Source organism: Tachyglossus aculeatus, chromosome 11 (assembly GCF_015852505.1).
Source record: "Tachyglossus aculeatus isolate mTacAcu1 chromosome 11, mTacAcu1.pri, whole genome shotgun sequence".
NCBI classification, from domain to species: domain Eukaryota; kingdom Metazoa; phylum Chordata; class Mammalia; order Monotremata; family Tachyglossidae; genus Tachyglossus; species Tachyglossus aculeatus.
Window position 1 is genome coordinate 51,449,303 of NC_052076.1, and position 25,583 is coordinate 51,474,885.

Here is a 25,583-nt window from a genome sequence, read left to right on the forward strand (position 1 = left end):
ATGTCCCCTCATTGTCTGCCTGGCTTTCATCACTTCCTGTGCAGAGATGTTGCATGTGATTAGGATTGTCTAATCAGAAATCATTTCTGATCTGTTTGAAGTTACTTTTCTAGTTCTTGGCCATTGTCTGCTCCTGCTCTTTGGGACCAGTGCATTTCTCTGAGGTTTTTATAGCCTTAAAAAGACTTGAAGCTGGTTTTATCCTCCTTGCTAATCATATCTGGTCAGACTCTACTCAACTACCTCCCCCTTACCTCCTTCCCCTCCCCACAGCACCTGTATATATGTATATATGTTTGTATGTATTTATTACTCTATTTTATTTGTACATATTTATTCTATTCATTTTAGTTTGTTAATATGTTTTGGTTTGTTCTCTGTCTCCCCCTTCTAGACCGTGAGCCCACTGTTGGGTAGGGACTGTCTCTATATGTTGCCAACTTGTACTTCCCAAGTGCTTAGTACAGTGCTCTGCACACAGTAAGCGCTCAATAAATACGATTGAATGAATGAATGAAATATGGACCCTTTTCCGTATTTTCCTTCGCCTCTCAAAACTGCAAATGTTTCTTCTCTGAAAACTCAGTAGTCCAGGTCTCCCAAACTTTTCATAAATATTAATGTTTCAGTAAATGCATTCGTTGATACCCTTTAGATAGTGAAATGTCATTCTTCTGACCTGGGGGTTGGGGGGCGGGGGCGTGGAGTGGGTGTGTGTGTGTGTGGGGGGGGGTATATGTGTGGTCAGTTTTTTCCCAATCAATCAATCAATCGTGTTTATTGAGCGCTTACTGTGTGCAGAGCACTGTACTAAGCGCTTGGGAAGTACAAGTTGGCAACATACAGAGACAGTCCCTACCCAACAGTGGGCTCACTTGCTTTTTTACCAGCCACTATGTTTGCAAGGTTTTTATTGCTTATTAATTGTCCAGATTTCTCCTCACTCTCTTTCTTGTTACATTCTAGTTAAAAGAATGTAACTCAATCCATTTAAAATCATCGTTAAATTTGTAATCATGGTCATTTAGAGTTCTCTCCAATAGTACTTTATCAGTTCTGTTATCAAGCACATTAACTCCATTGACAACATGCCTTCACTTCTTTTTTTCCACTTTGTCTTTTTTTGAACTATGGTAGTGCTTCCGATACCCTGCTAGCTCCATGTTTGGTTTCCTTGCTTTTTCTCCATATGAAATAAAATGTTTTGTCTGGACAAATCAAATTATTCACTTTGGGGATGTCATTTTTTTTAGGAATTACTCTATGTGATGGAATGGTGATTTGAAAAGGTTTCAATGATGCTGAATTGTCAAAATGTAATTCCTGAAATCTAAAATTCTTGTATCAATAATAACTATGACTTGAGTGAAAATTTTCTGGGCAAACAGGTATCTGTATTTTGTTGCGCATTCCAATTTTTTATTGATTCTTTTTGTGACCAAATGAGCCTCTTTGTGTACTAGCTATTGGGGTTTTATTTCTTTTTGACTAGTAGATTTTTGGGGATCTGTGATGTTGAGAAAGTTGCCTTTCGAGGATTTCCAACCTATTCTTTAGGAGTAGAGTGACACGGGTATTAGCAGATTGTTCTCCTTGCTGATCCACATATATCGGGTCACATTGAGCATTAGGGATCCGTAAGTTAACAGTAGATGGTGTTTCAGAGTCTACATGTCTCTGCTATCTGTATTCATACATAGCTTCCCAAAACGGTGATATCCAGCTTTGAATGCAGATGTACCTGAAAAGACCTTTGCATGATGGACAATCTGTTCCACCTCATGTGCATATAAAGACTGTTTTTTTGCTATTTGTAGCATCTGTTGCTGTTTTCAAATTTGCCTTAGGGTTTTCCTATTCTTCTGAAGCCTAAATTCGTATAGGGCAACCCCTCTACTGATAGCCAGCTGACTTGTCCGCTGCTGTTAACTTCCCACCCAATCTGCTGCTCTTACTACATTATTTGAAGTTCTGCTTCAGAATGTATTTGAAACATTGGCTCTGCCCTTCCTCTTTGCACCATTCAAAAGCTGGTTGAGTAAATGGCTATGGTCCCTTCCCCTCATGTATTCCATCACCAAAAGTGGTTTGTAATGTGTAAAGCCTTGATGCTGGTGAACTAGGCTGTGATCGAAGACCTCACTGTTGGTGATCTTTTCTTGCCGTTTGATGTTGAGAATAGTTGACTGTTGATGCCGCCTGCTCAGGAAACTGAATATGCTACGTAAGATAGATCTCAACCATAGGTAGTGGGATGGACAAGACCATAAAACCCTTGGGCTTTTTGTCCATCCTTAGTGTTGCTAACTCTGTAAAGCAGCTCATAATTATATGCAGATTTCCTTGTATGTACTTCTAAGGCAGAGTCCTAAGTTTCCCCTAAGTGACAACACAATAGCATCACATTCTGGAGCAAGCGTGAAAGCCATCGTTTCTGGAAGCCTGTCAGAACCTTTGGTGATGTTTATAACCTCTTGAGTAGAAAGAGTTGCAAAGTGAATCTGAAGCATTTTCCAGCACTAGATTCCAGGTATCTTTAAGCATGACAGAGTAGAATAGATTGAATAGGACTGCGTTTGCAAGAACACACTGTTGCTTTCATGATACCATGGATAAACTCAGTTGAGGGCACCAAGGATGTCGCCCTTATAGCCAGTTCATGTATAAGGAGCATCATCCTTTATGGATGACTTTTGTTACCTCAGTCAATCGATTAATCTTATATGAGTGCTTTCTGTGTGCAGGGCATTGTACTAAGCACTTGGGAGAGTACAATATAACAGAGTTGATAGGCCTACAATAAGCTCACAGTCTAGAGGGGGAGACAGACATTAATATAAATAAATTATGGATATGTATAAAGTGCTTTGGGACTGAGGGAGGGTGACTAAAGATGACAAATCAGGGTGACACAGAAGGGAGAGGGAAAAGAGGAAATGAGGGCTTAGTCAGGGAAGGCCTCTTGGAGGAGATATGCTTTCAATAAGGTTTTGAGGGTGGGGAGTGTAATTGTCTGTCAGATATGAAGAAGGAGGGCGTTCCAGGCCAGAGCCAGGTCATGGGCGAGAGGTCGGCAGTGAGATAGATGAGATTGAGGTACATTGAGTAGGTTGGTATTAGAAGAGCGAAGGATGCAGGCTGGGTTGTAATAGAAGAGCAGCAAGGTAAGGTGGGAGAGGGCAAGGTGATTGAGTGCTTTAAAGCCTATGGTAAGGAATTTCTGTTGGATAAGGAGGTGAGTGGGCAACCACTGGAAGTTCTTGAGTGCTTAATACTAAGCTAATTGGAGGAGAAGAATTTGAGATAGTGGCTGTAGACAACTCACTCAAGGAATTTGGAGAGGAATGGTAGGAGGGAGATGGGCAATAGCTGGAGGGAGCCATGGGGTCAAAGGAGTTTTTTGGGTTTTTTTTTACGATAGGCTACATCTTGTTTTGCAGTGTCCTGATAATCCGTGATAAAACCATCATTTTCTTGGTACAGCCAACTTCTGTTATAGTGCTGTTCTTTTAGTGCTCTTCCAGTAATGCCATGGAATTTTAAAGCCTGTATTTACAATAATGCTGCAAAATTTACTCTAAGGTAAATCTCTTCCTTCCAGTTCATCCTCAAACTTTTGAAGTATTTTAACTGACTTGAATGTTAAAGCCCGCTCTTTGATAATGACAGATCTACTTAATATATGACATAGCTCTGGTGTCTTAGCACATGGTGGCTTTAGGATGTTAAAAAAAATCACTTTGAAAATTAAGTAATTACATATGTACACACATGCCTCTAATTCAAATCCATTCATTATTGGTACATGTTTACATTGCTATTTAATCCTGTCTCTGTTTTGAATAGATTTAGATTGGTGGAAATACTGCAAGGTTAAACCCACTAGATGTGGTCCTTTGGCCCGTTTTGAGTGAAGTAGGACAGTTTTTATGGCACTCTTTCTAGATCCTTTCTCATTTGACTTGAGCATTGCATTCGTAAACACGCATTCCTAAGTACAGGTCAAAGGCACAAGTTACTGTATGCCACTGTTGACTTATTTAGTGATTGAAATAACCAATAATTTGGGTGGTCTATATTCAAATAATTGGGCTTGTTGGGTTGAAGGTAATCCACTCTCAATAGGAATTAATCATTCAATGGTATTTATAGAGGACCTAATGGATGAGGAGCACTATACTAGATCCCGGGAGAGTATAATAGAGTTGGAAAGCTCTGTCCCTGCTTTCAAGATGCTTATAGTCTAGCAGAGGAGAAAGGCATGATATAATTTACAGATAGAAGAGAGGAAAAATGGATATTTAAAAGAATATACCTTTAAATAGGTTGGGGTATGTAAATTGATGTGTATAGAAGCATTTCAGGTGATAGTGCATTGGAGGGGAGGTGATGTGGAAGAGGTTGGAATATAGCTTAGGGAGAAGAGAAATGAATGGGGGAAAGCTTCCTGGAGGAGGTGTGATTACCAAAGCCCTTTGAAGACGGGGTTAGCTATGGTCTGGCTTATTTTATGGAGGAAGGAGCTCCAGGTAGGAGGAAGGGTTATGAGCAAGGGGCTTGAGGCAGGGGAGATGAGAACAAGGTGTGGTGAGGAGGTTAGTTTGAGAGGAAGAAGAACATGAACTGAAATGTAATGGGAGAGGATTATTGAGAGAGAGTTTATAGAGTGCTTTAAAGCCAGTGATCAGGAGTTTCTCCTTACTGTGGAAAGAAAACAACACTGGAAGTTTTTGAAGAGCTGGATATAGGTTTGTTTTGTTTTTCCTGTAGTGGTGACTTCATGCCACTGCTCAGATTGTCTTTGTCCAGAAACGCTCTGGGCATGTTACTCCCCTCCTCAAAAATCTCCAGTGGCTACCAATCAGTCTGCACATCAGGCAGAAACTCCACACCCTCGGCTTCAAGGCTCTCCATTACCTCGCCCCCTCCTACCTCACCTCCCTTCTCTCCTTCTGCAGCCCAGCCCGCATCCTCTGCTCCTCTGCTGCTAATCTCCTCACCGTGCCTCGTTCTCGCCTGTCCCGCTGTCGACCCCCGGCCCACGTCCTCCCCCTGGCCTGGAATGCCCTCCCTCCCCACATCCGCCAAGCTAGCTCTCTTCCTTCCTTCAAGGCCCTACTGAGAGCTCACCTCCTCCAGGAGGCCTTCCCACACTGAGCCCCCTCCTTCCTCTCCCCCTTGTCCCCCTCTCCATCCCCACCGTCTTACCTCCTTCCCTTCCCCACAGCACCTGTATATATGTATATGTGTTTGTACATATTTATTACTGTATTTATTTTACTTGTACATATCTATTCTATTTATTTTGTTAATACGTTTGGTTTTGTTCTCTGTCTCCCCCTTCTAGACTGTGAGCCCACTGTTGGATAGGGACTGTCTCTATATGTTGCCAACTTGTACTTCCCAAGCGCTTAGTACAGTGCTCTGCACACAATAAGTGCTCAATAAATATGATTGATTGATTGAAATTGTGCCTCAGTTGCCCCGTGACCAACATGACTCATTTTGAGATGCCTGACCAAAATTAAGGGTATAGACTGTGGTGAGCCCGTTGTTGGGTAGGGACTGTCTCTATATGTTGCCAACTTGTACTACCCAAGCACTTAGTACAGTGCTTTGCACACAGTAAGTGCTCAATAAATATGATTGAATGAATGAATGAATATTATAAAATCAACGAGGGCAGGAATCAAGTCTACTACAGCTCAGTGTAAAAAGCACGGGCTTTGGAGTCAGAGGTCATGGGTTCAAATCCTGCCTCCATCAGCTGTGTGATTTTGGGCAAGTCACTTAACTTCTCCATGCCTCAGTTACCTCATCTGTAAAATGGGGATTAAAACCGTGAGTACCCCGTGGGACAACCTGATCACCTTGTAACCTCCCCAGTGCTTAGAACAGTGCTCTGCACATAGTAAGCGCTTAACAAATACCATTATTATTATTATTATTATTATTACTAATTTCATTGTACTCGCAAGTGTTTAATACAGTGCTCAAAAAGCATTCAGTGAATACTATCGATCAATTGATTTGGCAATGGAACAGCATGTCTCTTCCGGACTTTCTCAGCAGCAGACACTATTTTACCTTCACCTTCTTCATACATCCTCTTGGAATGAATTATTCACTCCACTGAAACAGTGCGATCTTTGCTATTGCTTAGGATGGAATTTACTATCCCGATAATGAAGGTGGTATGTCTAAACACAGAATCTGGGTTGCTGGTAACTGGGAAGATGTTTGTCAAAAGTTAAGGACGCTTTTTGGGGTGTGGGGGCGAAGGGGTCGGTACATGTAGAAAACTTTTTCTCCATGAAGACTTCCAGGAAAATTGAACACCATCCAACCATCTCCATCCTCCCTGCGGGTGCAGCAGATCACACTCTTAGCCACTTTTAGCTTCGAAGAGTCGGAAACAAGGAAATTCACACTAGAAACCTGGCCTGTTTAAGGCCCCCAAGGAGATCTCTGTAAAAATCTTCCTTCCTCTATTGAGGCATTCTGAATAGACTGTAAGCTGCTTATGGTTAGGGAATATGTCTACCAACTCTGTTTTATTGTACTCTCCCAAGGGCTTAGTACAGTGCTCTGAACACAGTAAGTGCTCAATAAATACAGTTGATTGATTCTAGAGACTTGAACACCTGGGGGAGGAAAATCTAGTGACTTAATTCTCACACACTAGGCATCTTCCCTCCTCCTCTCTCCCAGGTGGAGATCCCTAATTGAAGCCCAGGGGTAAGAAGGGTGGAATGCAGTTTAACAATACGTGTTTTACACCTACTCACCTGTTGATTAGACTCTCAGTCCCTTTAGTCTTTATGCAAGGAAAATCCCCTGCCCTATTAAGATTTGTCCATGAGTAGTGATAGTACTTTTGTTGGAGAGAGAGAAAGAGGAGCATCTCTTTATAAGAAGAAAAGATTTAGAAGAACCAACGAAATGACTAATTTGGCTCAGGACATTACAAAGAGGTCTAATTCTTTTGCCTTCCATCAATTGAGAAATCCCCAAAAGAGATTTTATTCTTCTTAATCAGGATCCTAGATTCGTTCAAATATCTTATGAAAGATTGCAGTTTCTGCTCCCTCTAGGCCATGGAAGTCAGTATCATATGTCATTAAAAAGGAACACCATTCAATAGAGGATCTAGTTCCCCCACAACACAGTGTCAACTCTTCCTCATCAGTGCAAAAAAAAAAATCCATAAAATACATCTGGTAAATTCTTGGGCTGATTTTAAATGTTCCACGGGGTTTGTAGACCATTGTACATCGTGTCTTTTCATAACTGACATAAGTAAAGCATTTCACCAGTGGAATTCAGCTTTTTCTTTCCCTGAATGTAGTCAAATACCTTCATTTCATTCCCCAAATACAGTCTCCTTACACTCCAAATACAGTCTCCTTGCACTCTGTGCCTCTGTCTTATTGACCAGCTCATTGTGGGCAGGGAACGTGTCTTTCACCTCTGTTACATTGTACTCTTCCAAGCACTGCACTGCACACAGTAAGTGCTCAATATACCATTGATTGATTGATTAGACCCACATTTTCACTTTACAAAATGTAGAGGCCTTGTGATAACTGACAGTCAAGTTGGATGTCAGTCAGCCCCTCCTACTATTAATGGCTGAAAGTAGAATAGTGTTTCTGCGTGGATTCTACCTCACAAGGGTCAAAGTCATTTTCTCTGTCGACTAGGACCTCTCTGAACCTTCATTGTCCCACTGTACAGATTTGGAGAGTTAACATTTATTTTGCCACATATCTTAGAATACCTTAATACTCGTTGATATTTATCGGCGTAAATTATTTGAGTGATATTCTGGTGGTTTGAAATAAATCATTCCTTCAGGGTTTGGGGGATTTAAGTTTTTTTTTGGTTTTGCTTCCTTTATCTTCCCCCCAAATATTTTATCACTCCCCTTGCTTTCATTGTCAAATTGTGTCCCCCTGGCACTATAAATGGTTTTGCTATGGAGTGCCATGCCTCCACCTTTTCTTTCCATTCTATCACTCCTGTATAGATTGCATCCATCAATGTTGACATTCCAGTTATGAGAGTCATCCCACAAGAGTTCAGTTATACCCATTAGGTTATAATCACCATCATTTAATATCACTTCTGGTACATCCTGCTCATTTCCCATACACCTTGCATTTAGGTATAGACACTTAAGTACACTTACAGATCTTCATTTTTTCATCACAGAGTATCTCCAACATCTTCCAGTTAAAAAAAAAAAGGTAAAGGAAACACATTACAGCTTGTTTTAGCATTAAGCATACAAAGTTTCCTTTCTAACCACTGACAAGCTCAGTCAGATTTAACTCCAAGCGATGCTATCCAGTTGTCTTTAATTGGAATTGTAATCTTTTTTTATACAACCCCCTTTTTATCTTGTATGTTTATGGACCTGGCCTATTTTTCTTTAAACTCAGGAAACCTGGTGTTGTATTTATTTCTAGCAGGGTGTTCTTGAAAGACAGATGCTATTAGTGTCTGGCTTAGGTCTCACACCTGGAATGTTAGAAAGCTTACAGCTGGGACGTGTTGTCATTTAAAAAATATTGAAATGGGCCAGAAGGAAAATGGTATCCCACGAGTTGTTTTGTCACCTACCCTTCCCCACTGTGTCCAGCCATGAGACCAAGGTCATGGCTGGACACTGGGCATCCAGCCATTAAGGTAGACAAGTAATTTATTTAAACAAATTAAGCATGCAGTCCTGAAGCAATATATAGCCACAGCTTCTTTTTCCTCTACTAAGATTCCCCTCCTCTCCTTGCCCCCACTTCCAATCCGATAAGCCTTCTCTCTTCTGGCTTTGCCTTTGCTGATCCTTTCCTCTTTTGTTTTTTAAATGAAATTCCCATTTGATCTCCACAAGTAATGCCAATTCTCCCTTCCATCTAGATGTTCTGAGTTGGGATTTATCCTTTTACCTCTTTTGTCTTTTTAAAACAAAAAGAAAACTAAGGTTTCATCCAGCTTGCGTTTTTGCATTATTTTCCTTTCTAGAAGATTCCAGTTTGGTGTGAGGTTAAACTGTGCAAAATACCATTTGAAAGAAAGAAAGAAAAAAAGAAAGGAACTTGTCAGAGTGCATTTGTTAGATCACGTTTAAATGAAGTACAATTGAAGGTGGTTTTTGTCCAAAGAAAGGAAAAAACCCTGAAAATCTGCCGAGCTCTGAGAGCGATCCCCTCCTTTGTTGTCCTTCTGACATTGAAGTGTAATTTTTCATGGTTATTTGGCCTGGAAAATGGGGGGGAAAGAGAGATATGGGCTTGCGATTATTTCCCATAAATGACAACACAATCACATCACGCTCTGCTACAAACATGCTCAGGGAATTTGCCTTTCTTTCTTTCTTCCCCCCACCCCGCCCCCCGCCAATTTTAGTGTACGAAAATAACAGCAACAATCATATTTCTGTAGAAATTTGTGAGTACTAATCCCAGCCAAGTTCAGGGTAAGTTTTAGTGCAGTTTGGGATGGAACTTGGATTCCGGTAATATTTGAGCGATTTGGAAAGCTAGAATTAAAGATAAAAATCGGGTGTTTAGTTGGAGGGGAGGGGGTTGAATAACCAAGTTGAATGTTCAGGAAGACTAAGGCAAGTCAGTTGGGCCAGTGATGGAGTTCTCTCACTTGATTTGGCTCATGGTAAGGACAGGCAGCCCAGGTATTTTTGTGGATAATGGAAGAAAATGGAATTTCCAGCAGTGTTGACTTTTGGCCTTTTCTCATTCCCTCCCCCTTCGCCTTCCCCACCTCCTCTTTTATTTAATAAATTCTTACTTTCTAGCTTAGTATGACGAGCTGTTCAAATAACTAAATGGCCTTGCCCTGGAGAATAAACATGGCAGTCAGTCACTTGCTATACAATGGGGGAATTTCAGACTTTGTGCTCTGGAGTTCTCAATGGTGTGTTTATGTAGGACTGTTTTCTGAGAAGTTAAAATTTCTCTGGGAAATCTGACGGGAATGACTGTTTCAGACTTATAGAAGCTCTTCTTCCATAGATGTTTCGTGTGTAGTTGTGAATTTAAATGAAAAAGCGAATTGAAAGGCTTTCATTCTGGCCCTGTGTTTTTCTTTAAATGTTAAACCGCTGCTTCTTAAAACATTGTCAGTGAATGCAGTGCTGGGAGAATGGAGGAGACATTCTAGGCTCCCTTTCACTGCACAAGCCCCCATTTTTCTTGTTTCTGTAAACAGTAGAGAGATCTTCAAATATACAAAAGCATAAATGGTTTCTATTTTCCAATTAGTCACTTTTAATAATGCTAGAGTTCCGTTCACAGTGTTGGTTCTTTTAGCTTGATGCCAGAATACGGGGGGAGAGCAGGGGGCCAAGGGGAGAGACTAAATTCTTCTAGGATCAGGTTTTTAACACAAAGACATTGCATGTAGCACCCTTTTTTTTTTCCTGCTGGCAGTTTTCCACCACAACTTGAGCTTTGTCCAGAAACTTCCAGGCATTGTAAGCCCCAGGGGGATTTGGTAAATGAGATCCCAGTGATGAAAATAATTCTTGTGGTAAAATTCTCATTCAAATGAACATTTAATCCAAAGAGCCCTTGTAATTGTAAACTTATTAATGAATTGGAGCTGGTATTTCTGCTACTTTCTGCCATCCATGTTTTTAAGTATTCCTTCCTCCTCGTCTTCCTCTCCCTCACCCATTTTTTAAGATAAGACCTTAGTCTTAGGGAGATTTAAAGTAGCTTAAAAATGCATTTTCACTAAAAACACAACAGTCTAACCAGCTGGCTGCCGTTGTGAAAGTTCACTGTAATAGGAAAATTTAGCATCAGCACTGTGATGCCTGAATCCTTAACTGGTTTACATCACCTGATATATCTGCCTGTTTGCTGCTGGAAAGCTTGAGGAGTGGAGAAGGATGGGGCTTGAAAGTAGAAAACGTTTGCTTTTAAGATGGGGTTTCTAACATTAGGGCAGGGCCTGTCTTTCCCGGGTTCTTTTGGTAGTTTTCCAAGTGTGGGGTTGATGGCAAAGAGCAGGCAAATTTATGGCAGTACCAGGGCTTGGGGGCCAAACTGAGAACATGATTTTCTTTATGTTAATCAGTAAATTACCGCAGTTGTTAGTAAACACACACAACGCTAACATGCCTTTCGAAATACCCTCTCTTCCTAAAAGTAGCAGTGCTTGTATCATGTTATAAGGACCAGCTTTGTTTTCCAGCTGCTAAGCTGTGGCACCTCTGAGGGAAGTCTTCGTTTGTACCCGGTTACTAGACCCCTTGACCTGATCCTCGCCTCCCTTGATCTCTGCCCTAACTCTCACCTCCAGTGATTCTGCATTTTCCCTGCACTATCTAGCTCCAGACATACAGTGTAGAAAATGGAACAAATTTAATTTGCCCAGGGTAAGGAATGATGGTTCGTACCTCAAAATAGCTTTTATGTTAATATGCGAATTCTCTGCTCCAACCAGAGATGGAACATTTTTCCAAAGCAGTCTGAGCTACAGCCCGGGCAGCTTCCCCACCCAATGTGTTGCAGCTAGAAAGCTCAGGCCCTGAAATAAACGTAGGAAAGCGTACTTTTGCATACTTTTGCGGGGTAACTTGGTTCGAAATTTCTGCTGTTAATGTTCAGCTAAACGGCAGCTCGGGGACATGTGGAGGGTACTCTGCTGGTGGGACCTGTCACCACCGTTCAGTCAGATTATTCTCAGGGTACTGCTCTCCAGATTCGAAACTCTGATAGCTTCTTTTTTTTTTTCAAATTTGCAGCATATAAAGCCTGGTGCTGAACTGCAGACACTCACAGTAATAATAGCAATGGCATCTATTGAGTGCTTACTATTTGTTAGGGTATTAAGCAAAGAAAATGTGCCAAGCACTGTACTGAGCGCTGGGGTAGACATAAGGTAATCCGGTTGGACACAGTTCTTGTGACACGTAGGGCTCCCAGTCTTGGAAGGAGGGAGTACTTGCTTTGTTTTGTTTTATTGTCCATCTCCCCCCTTCTAGACTGTGAGCCCGTTGCTAGGTAGGGATTGTCACTATTTGTTGCTGGATTGTACTTTCCAAGCGCTTAGTACAGTGCTCTGCACACAGTAAATGCTCAATACGATTGAGTGAACGAATGGAATAGGATTTAATCCCCATTCTACAGATGAGGAAACTGAGACCTAGTAAAGTGACTTGCCCAAGGTCACACAGTAGACAGGTGGCAGAGCGGGGATTAGAACCCAGCTCTTCTGAGTTCTGGGCCTGTACTCTTTCCACTTCTCCACTCCATTCATTCATTCAGTCGTATTTATTGAGCACTTACTGTGTGTAGAACACTGTACTAAGCGCATGGGGAGTACAAGTTGGCAACATATAGAGACGGTCCCTACCCAACAACGGGCTCACAGTCTAGAAGGGGGAGACAGACAACAAAACAAAACATATTAACAAAATAAATAGAATAGTAAATATGTACAAGTAAAATAAATAGAGTAATAAATCTGTACAGACATACAGGTGCTGTGGGGAGGGGAAGGAGGTAGGGCGGGGGAGAGGAAGGAGGGGGCTCAGTCTGGGAAGGTCTCCTGGAGGAGGTGAGCTCTCAGTAGGGATTTGAAGGGAGGAAGAGAGCTAGCTTGGCGGATGTGCGGAGGGAGGGCATTCCAGGCCAGGGGGAGGACGTGGGCCGGGGGTCGACGGCGGGACAGGCGAGAACGAGGCACAGTGAGGAGGTTAGCGGCAAAGGAGCGGAGGGTGCGGGCTGGACTGGAGAAGGAAAGAAGGGAGGTGAGGTAGGAGGGGGCGAGGTGATGAAGAGCCTTGAAGCTGAGAGCTAAGCCATGTTATAAGCATTGATGTAGATACAAGAGAATCACATCAGACACAATCCCTGGCCCGCCCAAGGCTCATAGTGTAAGGGGGTGTGAGGACAGGTATTTTATCCCCATTTCCCAGGTGAGGAAATGGAGGCACAGAGTGGACAAATGACAGAGCTAGGACTAGAACTCGGGTCTGTTGACATGCAGTCCCATGCTCTTTCCTCTAAGGGCACACCCTCTCCCCATTAATACCCAGCAATTTTGTTCACTTGCTGTTCCGTACAACCCTAACAAGAATTGTTTCAAAATAATTCCACTGGTCTCTGCTGTGCTCCCTGTCCTGCGGAGGAAAAGCTTTCAGACTTGAAGGAAAGGGACAGGGGAAAATGTGTGTTAAATTAATTGATCTCCAGCAACATTGCTCAACATGCAGTTTGCAGGCCTATTGATAGAAAGGGTTATGTTTCCAAAATTAGTATTGCAGAAGCTGCGTCTTCAGTGTCCTCATTAAAATCCAAATGTTAAATATACTTTATAATTCATTTTAGCCTTTGCAGCTTTTGCCATTAACATTTCCTAATCCGAGGGTGATTTTTATTTTAATTTTTAATTTTTTGGTTCGGGAATGGAAATGAACTATCCTTGGGAGGGTTTGTTGCTTTAAGTGTGACTAGGCCCCAAAGTTGGGGCAGCTCCGATCTGCAGCGTTGGCATCCTAGAGGGTCAATATCTATAGCATATCACCATGAAACCTTTATTAAAGTCCAATAACGTGATAGAAGTGCAGGAGACCAAAAAAAAAAAAACCCAAAACCAGCTGCAGAGCTCTCTGGAGGACTGAATCCTGGAGCTAGGGAAAGCTCACCGCTTCCTGGTGCCGTAAAAATGACCATGTATATATGTATATATGTTTGTACATATTTATTCCTCTTTTTATTTCTTTATTTATTTTACTTGTACATATCTATTCTATTTATTTTATTTTGTTAGTATGTTTGGTTTTGTTCTCTGTCTCCCCCTTTTAGACTGTGAGCCCACTGTTGGGTAGGGACTGTCTCTATATGTTGCCAATTTGTACTTCCCAAGCGCTTAGTACAGTGCCCTGCACATAGTAAGCGCTCAATAAATATGATTGATGATGATGATGATGACCAGCGTGGACCAAGAAGAGCACAGAGAAGCCAGTTTTGTTCCCCTGTCTTTTCCTTTTCCCATCACCCATTTCCCATAAGCAGGCATGCCCTACCTGCAGTATAAAGTAGCATTTCTCTATTAGTGCTGTTATGAGTCTGTTGAATCTTCCTTCTAGGAGTCTGTGATTACGTTTGACTAATTAGGTTGAGTATGGCAAAATAACAAGCTTATCAAAAATAAACATAATGGTTATTTTATTTTATTTTTCTTTCAAAGAGGAGGTCCTCTCCTATCTACAATTAAAACTTGTTTCTGGTAAACCTCATTCCAGGAAAGATGAGCTTTTAACAAAAGGCTTTTGACAGCTGCAGGGTATTTCATTTTTTTAATGCCGAATGAAAAATCAATACATTTTTCTGGGTTATACATATTCAGAACAGGCCTGATATTTCCATTATAATGGAAAATGGGTGTCTGTGCACATCTCGCCTGTCAGAGCTGCAGCATCGCATTTTCCAAGCCACTGCTAAATATTTCAAACCTGATTTGATTGTGGTTCATGACAGCTAATGTTTCTCAGCTCTAGAGCCTGCAGACAGGGAGGGAGGCAAAGAATGCTCTCTTGCTTCCCCCCTCTTCCTTTAGTCGTCTCCCCTGCAAAAAATACAATTTTTAAAGAAGTCTCATCCTTTTTCAGATGATAGGTTTTGGTGTACCGTTTAAATAGAGTGACTGAGAAGACCTGGATACAGTCACTGACTTAAAACAATCTCCAGATTTGTATTGGTGATAGGTATGGAGGGGCTTGGTCAGAACTCTGACAGGGTTGTAGTCATCTCTGTCCTCCCAAGGAGAGGGGGAGACGCAAGGAATCATCTCAGTTGATTAGACCCTCAGTTCTTAAAGGCTGTTAGACTTCAAAATCTATCAAATGGAAACTGCCCCCTCCCATGCCTGCCTTTTAGCAAAGAGCATAATTCAAAATAACCTTCTATTTGTATAAGCTCTTTTCCCTCTAAGGAAAAAATGGTCGCGATTTAGGAATCTACACGGGACAAGTCGCTATAGCTTTAAACAATTTCCCCTGCTAAAGAACCTTGGCATTGAAGCCCTGGGTGGCATTTCTCCTACAAACCAATTTGGGGGGAATTTTGCAAAGTGCAAAAAAAAAATCCCACAGGTTTGGCAGTTGGCATAAGAGACTTCTCTGGGGAGCAAAGTAGCCTACTAATTTTGGAAACTTGTAGTTATCCATATCAGGTTGTTAGGTGTGAACAGTTTACGATAATTCTTTACATTGATGTAAACAACCCTGCTTACTCTTATTTAGAAGGGATTATAATGGACAGTGTCATTGATAAGATATGAAATAAGATAGAAACTTTTTCCTGGTCAGAGCTTCTTTTGGTTCACAGAATTCTGGTCCCAACAGATCTACCTTCAACCACTGGGACACTTACAAAGTGAGTCGACTGGATTCAACCATAAGCTACCGTTGAGTGTCGGGTGTGGTGTGGATTATTAAAGTAATGGAAAAATAGACTTTTAGGCTCTGAAAAAATTTATAAGCAGCTTGAAAATGCAAAAAGGAGAAAAGAGAGAGGGAAATGCTCATTTAGTAAGGTCTGCTGGATCAGCATGGCCTAGTGGATAGAGCATGGACCTGGGTTCTAATCCCGGCTCCACCACTTGTCTGCTGGGTGACCTTGGGCAAGTCACTTCACTTCTCTGTGCCTCAGTTCCCTTATCTGCAAAATGGGGAATGCAATACCCACTATCTCTCCTACATAGACTGTGAGCCCCCTATGAGATCTACCCCCGCATATAGTAGGGGACTGTCTCTACATGTTGCCAACTTGTACTTCCCAAGCACTTAGTACAGTGCTCTGCACACAGTAAGCGCTCAATAAATACAAATGGATGAATGAATATAGTACAGTGCTTGGTATATAGCAAGTGCTTATCAAATACCATAGTTACCACTGAGAAGCACCGCTCAGGAAACACTTTGGGACCAATTCCCCAGGAGCCAGATGGACCGTGGGTTAGCTGAACTCAACCAGTAACCTTAAGGAGTTGGGCTTGAGAAGTGAGACATGGTGGTGGGAGAAGGCACGGACCAGTCAACTAGAAGTTATTGGGAACTTCTAGAGTGCAAACTAGTGGTGGGCAGGGAATATGTCTAACAACTCTGTTGTAGTCTCCCAAGTGCTTAGTACAGTGATCAACCCGTAGTAAGCGCTCCATAAATATGATTGATTGAAACTTCTATGAGACAGTGCTAGTTGCCTTTCACGTGCCTCGCATTTCCATCCAGGAATTAGTTTCTAGCCCTCCCAAGTGAGGACATGAGTCCTGGGCCAAACTAGCGCTGTAAGGGACCAGTACCAGGCATGCTGGGTCCTGGGTTTTAAACTCCACTTTCATTAGCCACTTGAAAATACAGCCAAGAGGGGAGGTGGTAAAACCTGGAAATGGCCCATTTAGGTTGGCTGTATTATTGTCAGGAGATCATTAAGCAAGGAAGAGTCTCTCCTTTCAGTGATGATTCAGGTAAGGTCGTTGCTGGAGGTGTGGAAATTGATTAGATGACCTCTCCGGAGGCCCACCAGCCTTCGAATTCTGTGATTCAACTAAATATGCTCTAGAAAATTAATGGGCCTGGGTTTTGTCGGGTTTTGCTTTGAAAGTTGGGTTGGGGCCGGGGGGTGCGTGTGTGCCTGCACGCGCAATTCTCTCTCTTCTACGCTGAACAAAAGACTTCCATCCAAACAGGATTTGCCAGACTCGGCTAGATTATTGGTCATCAAGCCCGCACTTGCCTTCCATTGGCCTATACCTGATACTGAAAGAAGGAAATGTGAAGCTCCTGTAATGCACCAAGCCAATTTTGATCGCACTTATAATGTCACGCTTCCTGACCTATGCCGAAGTCATCCAATGCTCGGAATATCGTCGGGGCATTATGTAGGCAACGTTCCTAGAATGATCGACGAGTAACCACTGTATTTGAGTCCTTTGCATTTTAGAATTTAAAAAAGTCTGCTTCTTGGCTTGTAGGGGCTGAGGGAGAAGGACTGAAGGGAAGGAGGAGTGGAGATGGAGCTCCTCCCTGCTTTTATAAACGGACTGTAATACACGCCCACCGAGCAGCAGTCACAAGAGTCCCTCCTGGTGGGTAGCTGAGATTTGTCTGACCCTAAGAGGTGTGACAGTAGAGTTGAGTGAATTTGCAGCGGCAAGGTCTCCTTGAGGTGGCCGTCTCTACTCAGTGGACCAATAAAAGCCACCCCGCCTCTCGGACAATATGGCCCTGAGTGGGGCGGGAGAATTTGTAGTCTGTGGCAGTCGAGTTGAGTGAATTGGCAGCGGCAGGGTCTCCTTGAGGTGGCCGTCTCTACTCAGCGGACCAATAAAACCCACCCCGCCTCTCGGACGATATGGCCCTGAGTGGGGCGGAGGAATTTGTAGTCTGTGGCAGTCGAGTTGAGTGAATTGGCAGCGGCAGGGTCTCCTTGAGGTGGCCGTCTCTACTCAGCGGACCAATAAAACCCACCCCGCCTCTCGGACGATATGGCCCTGAGTGGGGCGGAGGAATCTGTAGTTTGTGACAGTCGAGTTGAGTGAATTTGCAGCGGCAGGGTCTCCTTGAGGTGGCCGTCTCTACTCAGTGGACCAATAAAACCCACCCCGCCTCTCGGACAATATGGCCCTGAGTGGGGCGGAGGAATTTGTAGTTTGTGGCAGTCGAGTTGAGTGAATTTGAAGTGGCAGGGTCTCCTTGAGGTCGCCGTCTCTACTCAGCGGACCAATATAACTCACCCCGCTTCTCGGACAATATGGCCCTGAGTGGGACGGAGGAATCTGTAGTCTGTGGCAGTCGAGTTGAGTGAATTGGCAGTGGCAGGGTCTCCTTGAGGTGGCCGTCTCTACTCAGCGGACCAATAAAACCCACCCCGCCTCTCGGACGATATGGCCCTGAGTGGGGCGGAGGAATTTGTATTTTGTGGCAGTCGAGTTGAGTGAATTTGCAGCGGCAGGCTCTCCTTGAGGTGGCCGTCTCTACTCAGCGGACCAATAAAACCCACCCCGCCTCTCGGACGATACGGCCCCGAGTGGGGCAGAGGAATCCGCCGTCCGTATCCTCGTTGTTTCCTCATTTTTCTCTCTTTATTGGTATTCATAGCTCCCAGTTTTCCGGTTACCGTCAGCCTGGGCTTTCATCCATTTTAAAGAGCGCTTTTTCCCCCCTTGTTGCCGATGATGATGGTCTAGAGACAGATGGTGTAACTGCTTATGAATGTCCCATTTGATTTCCCCAGAACCAGACAGTTCACTTGAAGTCGTATATTATTTCCACATGCTCAGGTTAGGCGGCCCAGACAGTGTCTGCAGGCTGGTCGCCAGCTGCCCCGGCCCCGGCCTCTCCGGGCAGACGGTGACACCTGTAGGTCGCAGGTGGAATTGCATGGTTGGCTCTGACACAGCGGCCCAGATTTTTCACTTTTCCCGGCTTGAAGGCATTGATTTCCCTGGCAAACTGACTTTTCTCCTTCATTTCCTACTGTAGTGGAGACTTCACAGCACCTTAGCGCTTAACAAATGCCAACATTATTATTATTATTATTAGTGTATTAAAACCAGCCCAAGCGGCATTGCGCTTTGAGATGGGAAAGTAAGAACTTCCATTCTGCACCTAGTAAGCGCTCAATAAATACGATTGATGATGGTAATGCATTGTTTGGGGGGAGTGGAGCCGCATAAATCTTATTATCATCATCGTCAATCGTATTTATTGAGCACTTACTAGGTGCAGAGCACTGTACTGAGCGCTTGGGAAGTACAAATTGGCAACATATAGAGACAGTCCCTACCCAACATCGTCATCATCATCAATCGTATTTATTGAGCGCTTACTAGGTGCAGAGCACTGTACTAAGCGCTTGGGAAGTACAAATTGGCAACATCTAGAGACAGTCCCTACCCAACAGTGGGCTCACAGTCTAAAAGGGGGAGACAGAGAACACAACCAAACGTACTAACAAAATAAAATAAATAGAATAGATATGTACAAGTAAAATAAATAAATAAATAACTAGGGTAATAAATATGTACAAACATATATACATATATACAGGTGCTGTGGGGAAGGGAAGGAGGTAAGATGGGGGGGGATGGAGAGGGGGACGAGGGGGAGAGGAAGGAAGGGGCTCAGTGTGGGAAGGCCTCCTGGAGGAGGTGAGCTCTCAGCAGGGCCTTGAAGGGAGGAAGAGAGCTAGCTTGGCGGAGGGGCAGAGGGAGGGCATTCCAGGCCCGGGGGATGACGTGGGCCGGGGGTCGATGGCGGGACAGGCGAGAGCGATGGGAATATTAAATAACTATTAAATAACAGTTATTAAATAACTGTTAAGGCACTCTGGTAGCAGGAGTCCAGGTGCTTACACCTTTGTGCGGAAGTTGGATGAGAGAAGAGTAAAGGGACTTTTTCTTTTTAAACAAAGGGCGTCAGTACAGTTTCAGCTTCCCAGACTGAGCCTTTTACTTGTACATATCTATTCTATTTATTTTATTTTGTTAGTATGTTTGGTTTTTTTTTCCTCTGTCTCCCCCTTTTAGACTGTGAGCCCAATGTTGGGTAGGGACTGTCTCTCTATGTTGCCAATTTGTACTTCCCAAGCGCTTAGTACAGTGCTCTGCACATAGTAAGCACTCAATAAATAAGATTGATTGATTGATTGAGCCCTCTCCTTCCTCCTCCCCCCCTCGCCTTACCTCCTTCCCCTCCCAGCAGCACCTGCATATATACAGGTTTGTACAGATTTATTACTCTATTTTACTTGTACATATTATATTTATTTTATTTGGTTTATATGTTTCTTTTTGTTGTCTGTCTCCCCCTTCTAGACTGTGAGCCCACTGTTGGGTAGGGACCGTCTCTATATGTTGCCATATTGGACTTCCCAAGCGTTTAGTACAGTGCTCTGCACACAGTAAGCGCTCAATAAATACAATTGATTGATTTGGTTTACATGTTTTGTTTTGTTCTCTGTCTCCCCCTTCTAGACTGTAAGCCCACTGTTGGGTAGGGACCGTCTCTATATGTTGCCAACGTGTACTTCCCAAGCGCTTAGTGCAGTGCTCTGCACACAGTAAGCGCTCAACAAATCTGATTGAATGAATGAATATAATGTGTTGTTTGGGGGAGTGGAGCATCATGAATCTTATTAAATAACTGTTAAGGCCCTCACCCGTCTGGTAGCAGGAGTCCAGGTGCTTACACCTTTGTGCGGAAGTTGGATGAGAGAAGAGTAAAGAGACTTTTCTTTTTTAAACAAAGGGCTTCCGTGCAGTTTCAACTTCCCAGACTGAGCCCCCTCCTTCATCATCAATCGTATTTATTGAGCGCTTACTGTGTGCAGAACACTGTACTAAGTGCTTGGGAAGTACAAGTTGGTAACATATAGAGACAGTCCCTACCCAGCAATGGGCTCACAGTCTAAAAGGGGGAGACAGAGAACAAAACCAAACATACTAACGAAATAAAATAAATAGTCCTCCCCCCTCGCCTTACCTCCTTCCCCTCCCCGCAGCACCTGTATATATGTTTGTACAGATTTATTACTCTATTTTACTTGTACATATTCTATTTATTTTATTTGGTTTATATGTTTGGTTTTGTTGTCTGTCTGCCCCTTCTAGACTGTGAGCCCACTGTTGGGTAGGGACCATCTCTATATGTTGCCAACTTGGACTTCCAAAGTGCTTAGTACAGTGCTCTGCACACAGTAAGCACTCAATAAATACGATTGATTGATTTGGTTTATATGTTTTGCTTTGTTCTCTGTCTCCCCCTTCTAGACTGTGAGCCCACAGTTGGGTAGGGACCATCTCTATATGTTGCCAACGTGTACTTCCCAAGCGCGTAGTACAGTGCTCTGCACACAGTAAGCACTCAAGAAATACGATTGAATGAATGAATGAATATAATGCATTGTTTGGGGGAGTGGAACATCATAAATCTTATTAAATAACTGTTAAGGCACTCATCAGTCTGGTAGCAGGAGTCCAGGTGCTTACACCTTTGTGTGTAAGTTGGATGAGAGAAGAGTAAAGGGACTGGTTTTTTTTTTTTAATGAAGGGCATCAGTACAGTTTCAACTTCCCAGACTGAGCCCCCTCCTTCCTCTCCCCCTCCCCACCACCCACCTTACCTCCTTCCCCTCCCCAAAGCACCTGTATATATGGTTGTACATATTTATTACTCTATTTATTTTACTTGTACATATTTATTCTATTTATTTTATTTGGTTTATATGTTTTGTTTTGTTCTCTGTCTCCCCCTTCTAGACTGTAAGCCCACCCTTGGGTAGGGACCGTCTCTATATGTTGCCAACGTGTACTTCCCAAGCGCTTAGTACAGTGCTCTGCATAAAGTAAGCGCTCAATAAATACGATTGAATGAATGAATGAATGAACTTAAAAATATTAATCCAGTCCCCAAGTCTGTGGACTCTTTTTCATATTCATTCATTCATTCAATCGTATTTGAGTGCTTACTATGTGCAGAGCACTGTACTAAGCGCTTGGGAAGTACAAGTCAGCGACGTATAGAGACGGTCCTTACCCAACAATGGGCTCACAGTCTTGAAGGGGGAGACAGGCAACAAAACAAAACGTGTAGACAGGTGGCAAAGCTATATTCATTCATTCATTCATTCAATCGTATTTATTGAGCGCTTAGTCTGTGCAGAGCACTGTACTAAAGTGCTTGGGAAGTACAAGTCGGCGACATATAGAGACGGTCCCTACCCAACAACGGGCTCACAGCCTAGAAAAGGGAGACAGACGACAAAACAAAACATGTAGACAGGTGTCAAAGCTATATGCCCATCATTAACAAAATGAAGAGAATAGTAAATATGTACAAGTAAAATAAATAGAGTAATAAATCTATACAAATATAGGCAAGTGCTGTGGGGAGGGGAAGGAGGTAGGGCGGGGGGGATGGGGAGGAGGAGAGGAAAAAGGGGGCTCAGTATAATCATATAATATTTAAGCACCTACTATGTGCCAGGCACTGTACTAAGCGCTGGGTTAGATACAAGCTAATCAGGTTGGACACAGTCCATGTCCCACATGGGCCTCACAGTCTTAATCCTCACTTTACAGATGAGGTAACTGAGGCCCAGAAAAGTGAAGTGACTTTCCCAAGGTCACACAGAAGAGATGTGGCAGAGCTGAGATTAGAACCTAGGTCCTCTGACTCATGCTTTCTCTACTACTTATTTGTTGGGAATAATCATTCAAATAAGAAGAAAATTCAAATGTGAAATATCTGCAGCTTCTGTTGAAAGCAGAAGCCGGTCCTCTCATTTAATGAGGTTCACCACCACCTTCACAAACCCACCTGGAGAGTGGTTTGCAAGACTGTTTAATCCTAAACCGACGGTTTTCGATCGGTTTATCGTAAAGCCCCTCCAAAGTTGTAGGAGTCACAGAGCATGGAAAATATTTCACATGGTGGAAGGTAAAGTTCTGTGTTATATAAATCCAGCACAGCATCAATACTGCAATACTTTACATCATGGCGTGTGTAAGCATGTTTAAAGGGGCAGATAAGTACATTTGAAGAGAATTAGCTGACTTAGATAGAACGGATTGATTGGTATTGATTGAAGAACTATTTCTCCATTTGGAGATCAATTTTATGATCCAGTTGTTGAGGAATTTTGTCAAAAACCTAAATGAATAAATGGAACGTAAACAGTTCTGGGTGATACAGAAAATATGATCCAGGTAGTTATGGCATACACTTTTGGCAGCTGGTTTGAACTCTTGATTACAAATACTAATAATGCAGTGTTTTTATGTAGTGTTTTTCCCTGAGTGAAACCGAGTGCTTTTCAACAAGTCTAATTGTTCCCAGGCTAAAACTCAAGGAGGAAGCACCGTGGTAATAATAACAATAATGATGATGGTATTTGTTAAGTGCTTACTATGTGCAAAGCACTGTTCTAAGCGCTGGGGAGGTTACAAGGTGATCAGGTTGTCCCACGTGGGGCTCACAGTTTTAACCCCATTTTACAGATGAGGCGACTGAGGCCCAGAGAAGTTAAGTGACTTGCTCAAAGTCACACAACTGACAGTTGGCGGAGCCAGGATTTGAACCCATGACCTCTGACTCCAAAGCCCGGGCTCTTTCCACTGAGCCACGCTGCTTCTCTGGTAGAATACACATTATTCAGATGGGTAAAACTGAGGCACAGAGAAAGGAAGTGGTATGCTTAATGCCACTCAATAAATTTCCGGCAATTGGAAACAGAAAGCATTTCCCAGTGCTTTATTCCCAGAAGGAATTCTGTAAGAACTAACTTATGACCGTGAATCTCCCTTTCCCCAAACCAACCTTGTAGTCAAGCTGTTAGTACAGTATGTTTTCATAAGGTGAGTGTTCAATAACTATCATTACCATTACTCCTACTTCTATCCCGTCGTATTTCTAGGAAAAGCTCCAAGTGTCTTAGTTGCACTTTTTCCTAGCTATTTACGGATCATTTCACTCAATCCTAAAACACCATTCTGTACGGGATGAAATAGAGAAGATAGTGTCCGTGATAAGGTGTTAAAAGACAAGTGGGAATCAAGGTTACTCAGTCAATAGTATTGAGTACTTCCTTTGTGCGGAGCACTGTTCTAAGCACTCAGGAGAGTACACTAGAGTTAGTAGACATGATCAGAGTGCTTAAACTCTGAGGGAGACAGATCCTAAAATAAGTTAAAAATATGGGGAAGCAGCAGAGTTTAGAGATACATAAATACTAGTTCAGGGGTGGCGAGGGTGTAAGTACCAGATGCTTTGGTGATCTGAAAATACAGAAATGGCAGTAGAGGGAGAAATAGGGTATGGAGACTAGAGATTAATCAGGGAAAGCTTCCTGGAGGAGCTATTATTTTAGGAGATATTTGAAGGAATATGGGCCAGCAAGTGAGAAGGACCTGGGTTTTTAATCCTGGCTCTGGTACTTGTCTGCTGTGTGACCTTGGGTGAGTCACTTCATTTCTACGTGCCTCAGTTACCTCAGCTATAAAATGGGGATTAATCCTGTGAGTTCCATGGGGGACCGGGTCTGTGTCCAACCTGCTTAGCTTGTAGTGCTTACTGCAGTGCCTGGCACGTGGTAAGCATTTAACAAATACCATTTAAAAAAAAAATGTAGCATCACCTTTCTTCATCCTTACTCCACCACCTCGAGGACATGAGGATGTTACCGGAGAAGCTCCACTTTATGCTTGGGCATCTCAGAAAGGTCACCCAACCCTAGTTGTGGTCTTGATTATTTTATTTTCCTAGATTTATTAAGTCCTGGAAATAGCCTCTTGGCCACTTGCTCCAAGATGATGATGATGATGATGATGGCATTTATTAAGCGCTTACTATGTGCAAAGCACTGTTCTAAGCGCTGGGGAGGTTACAGGGTGATCAGGTTGTCCCACGGGGGGCTCACAGTCTTAATCCTCATTTAATAGATGAGGTACCTGAGGCACAGAGAAGTGAAGTGACTTGCCCAGAGTCACCCAGCTGACAATTGGCGGAGCCGGGGTTTGAACCCATGACCTCTGACTCCAAAGGCCCTGCTCTTTCCACTGTATATGCTAGGTAACCCTGTAGATTTCAGTAGTCCCCAGTGTGACTTCCCTGCAGATGTGTGGGTTAATGAAAGCTCCTGACTTTTTTTATAATCCTCTTATAATTCTTTTTTATCTTATTTACAAGGTTGGCTTGATGAGTTTCCGGGATGTTTGTGCACCAAGAAGAAAGCTCTGGAACCATTTTTGGAACGATGCTTGTTGATTCGAATCTGATTCATTTTTGAAACCTATGATTAAGAATAATGGAAAATTATTTCCAACCCAGCTCCCCTATGAGTGGCGAGATCCTGAGGGATCAATTGTTTTGGCAGAAGGATCCAAGAACCTTTAGGAATTAGAAATGAGAAATATAAAATTTGCTTCCAATTTCCATAAATGTTTTTCGTATTAAATCTCTAGTCTGGTGGGGGTTGCTGCTTGGCAGGGCTGGCGAGGGGAAGGGGAAAGGCACTGGAGCGACTGTTTCAGGCCCCGTTCCAAATGGAGCTCTGTGCTGGCAGAAGAGGAGCCCACAGAAGTGGAAAACCGCTCCGGGCCCCGGGAGACCGCCGATGTTGGCCTCAACCTCCCGGACATGGCAGGTTTTCTTTCCGGGAGCCATACTGCCCGGTGTCGACTCGGGGAGAGCGGTACCGTGCTGCCCTTGCAGACGTCTCCAGGCCGAACTAGAGCTTCTCCCTCAACGACTCTCAGCGCTTTGTTGCCTTGTACCAGGAACTCTGGACTTGATCTCCGAAGTCCCTGGCTTTGTGACTAGATTTATTCCCATTCGAAGCGAGTGAGTGTTACAGTCCCCAGCGCAGCCCCCTCAGCGTGCTCCATCCAGCTCTGCTATTTAGGCAAGGGTTGTTTTCACTTGGAGCATTTTAAATGTAGTATTTGAATTCTATCCTAAAATACCTAATTGCGATACAGAGCCAGAGAAATCCCAGCTCGTCAAAGAATTAGGAAGACGGCAGTGGTATTTTCAGGGCAGCCCGCTGATGAGT

The 25,583-nt window shown here is 43.2% G+C and overlaps 1 protein-coding gene across 1 annotated transcript in view; it reads left to right on the top strand.

Moving 5' to 3' along the window:
- ZFHX3 (zinc finger homeobox 3) overlaps positions 1 to 25,583 on the top strand; it is a 264,745-nt gene that overhangs the window by 197,824 nt on the left and 41,338 nt on the right. The window lies entirely within an intron of this gene.